The sequence below is a fragment of the Zalophus californianus genome, chromosome 7 (genome assembly GCF_009762305.2).
Source record: "Zalophus californianus isolate mZalCal1 chromosome 7, mZalCal1.pri.v2, whole genome shotgun sequence".
Lineage (NCBI taxonomy): Eukaryota > Metazoa > Chordata > Mammalia > Carnivora > Otariidae > Zalophus > Zalophus californianus.
The window spans coordinates 88,532,026-88,534,804 of record NC_045601.1 but is presented as its reverse complement, the minus strand read 5'-3'; the positions used below and the strand labels follow the sequence as shown (position 1 = coordinate 88,534,804).

Genomic DNA, 2,779 nt, shown 5'->3' with positions numbered 1-2,779 from the left:
TCTGACAGCCAGGGTCATAGGCCCCAATAATTATTCTAAATTCTTAAAAAAAAAAACAAAAAATAACTTCTGGGGATCCTCCCTCGGGTTAGGAAATTCTTGAACTCCGATTCTGAGTTCAGTCTTTGACCAAAGGATAAAATATACATGAGGAGTTTTGTCAGCAATCTTGGGTAGTTTTATTTTTAAAGATTTTAAAAGGTAACTGTTTAATAGTCTCTTCAGAGTGGAAAGGCCTGTCAGACTGGGAATTAGTAAAATGTGAATACTCCCTAAAGAAAAGGGGAATAGTAGGAGTCACATCAGTTTTATTGTCTTTTGTTTTAATTATCTCCTATGTCTCTAACTTTACAGTAGCCTTCTGTAACTAGTCTTTTAATGAAGCCATCCTACAGTCTTGTAGTCTTTTGGAAGCTTTGGCAGATAAGTTAAAATAGTTACCCTAGTCTGTTTATTTAATTTGGGAACCCTTGCTTTCAAGTGTGCTTCTTCAATGAATGATGTTGTCTAACTGGAACATGCCCCACAATGGCCATCATAATTCCAGGTTGTTTTTAGCAGGATTTTGTTATTTTTGTAGATATCGACAGCTTCCAGGACTGTAGTTCCTAGACACAAAATAAGCAAGTGTGCCGGAAGATGGTCTGCTTTACTCTTTGGAATTTAAAGATCCCATTTCTTTTAGCTAACCTTTATCTACACAAAACAAGAAAAATAAACATGTGCTTCTTAATGTTTTAGCAGTAACCAAGAGATGTTACTGAATCCTGGCCAAGAGAAGCCCCTGTGTACACATCCAATAATTCCCACCATGGAACCTGGGACTGGGGAATGGATTGAACCAGCAGACCTCAACAAATGGGTACTGCAACCTGATTGCAAACAAATGGGGAACTGCAGCCAGCAGTTTCCCTCATGGAGTCTGGATATGGAACCAAGGACCAGAATTTCCAAACAAAGGGAGAACTGTGGTCCAAACTACCAGTGTTTCCCATTGTGGAACTAGTGATTCCAAACAAATGGGGAACTGACTCAAAACCCAATTAGATCGGGGGCTCAACACAAAGAGAATGGAGCTCAGAACCAAGAGGAACTTAACCACACCCCTCAAAAATGGTAAGAAAGGCAGTGAACTCAAAAGGGGGCTCATGGGTGCCTCCTATGTTTCTCACTGTCCCTGAATGTCATCAGAAGTTTGCTTCCAATTCCACTGCCACTGCCACCAAATCTGTTAAATAACAAAAATTCAACTGATATATACACATACATATATATATGTGTGTGTGTATATATATATATATATATATATATATATATATATAAAGTGTAGAATCTTTAAAAATAGGCACCATGTCTTTTTTTTTTCCATCCTCTTATACATATGTCTAGAAAACTTTTTAGAACATTATCCAGGACAAGTATAGAACATAGAAGTTGCTTAAGATATAATGAACTATTTATTTATGGCATAAAACGTTTTAGATCAGACTATCCATATCTTTTTTCATGACTACATATAATAGATCAAAAAGGAACTGGCCACAAGGGAAAAGCATTCTATGAACCAAAGAGTGAGAAAGTACGATGTAATTTTAATTTCATTTGTAAAGAACAGTTGAAGTATTTCTGAATGTTTTTCTTTCTTATAATGTGTACATTTCTCTTTTTTAAGATTTTATTTATTTATTTGACAGAGAGAGACACAGCGAGAGAGGGAACACAAGCAGGGGGAGTGGGAGAGGGAGAAGCAGGCTTCCCGCCGAGCAGGGAGCCCGATGCAGGGCTGGATCCCAGGACCCTGGGACCATGACCTGAGCTGAAGGCAGACGCTTAATGACTGAGCCACCCAGGCGCCCCAATGTGGACATTTCTAATGTATATAATATCTTATACTTTTAATCCACTAAGGGAAAAGGAAATGTGTACATTTCTCTCCTTTTTTAAAGAATTATTTACTTTAGAGAGAGAGAGAAAGCAAGTGGGATGAGGGACAGAGGGAGAGAATCTTCAAGCAGACTCCCCGCTGAGGGCAAAGTTCCTTGGGGGGCTCGATCTTATGATCTGTGAGATCATGACCTGAACTGAAATAACGTGTTGGATGCTCAACCAACCGAGTCACCCAGGTGCCCCAAGATGTGAACATTTCTAATGTATATAATATTTAATTAGCAATAATCACGCCTCGGATAAACCTCATTGGCTATGATACTGCCACTGCACAAAGCTAATGTATATAATATTTAATATTTTAATCTACTTAAGAGAAAAGATTCTTTTCCTATGGAGCTTAGTATGCATGCAAGTAAAATTATTGTTCACCATGGAGGTACACATTTTTAAACTTTATCATTGAAGTTTTTTTTTTATATATTTCTCATAACCATTGGGGGTGTGGTATTTAAAAAAGTCACATATGTGAGAAATTTAAACATCTAAGAGGCCACATGTCTATGTTGCAATCTCTCCCAGTGTGAATAAAAGGTGCTGGAATCTGAACATGGTTCTTCTAGCTGTAAATTTAATTTTGTTTTGTTTTTCTTGTTTTAAAACTGGCAGAACTGAGATGGGGAGATATAACAGCACATTAAAAAAAAAAAGACAGAAAACAGTGGCAGGTAAGAGAAGTAACTAAAATTCATTTTGTGTGTACTGTGTTTAAATTTGGGTCATTTCATTCTTAAAAAAAATACATGATGTATATATTATTTTCCTAAGTTTGAGCTGTGAAAACTATGATTCAAAGATCAATTTAATTTAGGCCATACTCATAAATAGCAGG

The 2,779-nt window shown here is 36.8% G+C and overlaps 1 pseudogene; it reads right to left on the bottom strand.

The window, feature by feature from the left end:
• Positions 1-2,067: 2,067 nt before the first annotated feature.
• On the bottom strand, positions 2,068-2,226 carry LOC113928211 (annotated as a pseudogene).
• Between the last annotated feature and the right edge of the window lie 553 nt (positions 2,227-2,779).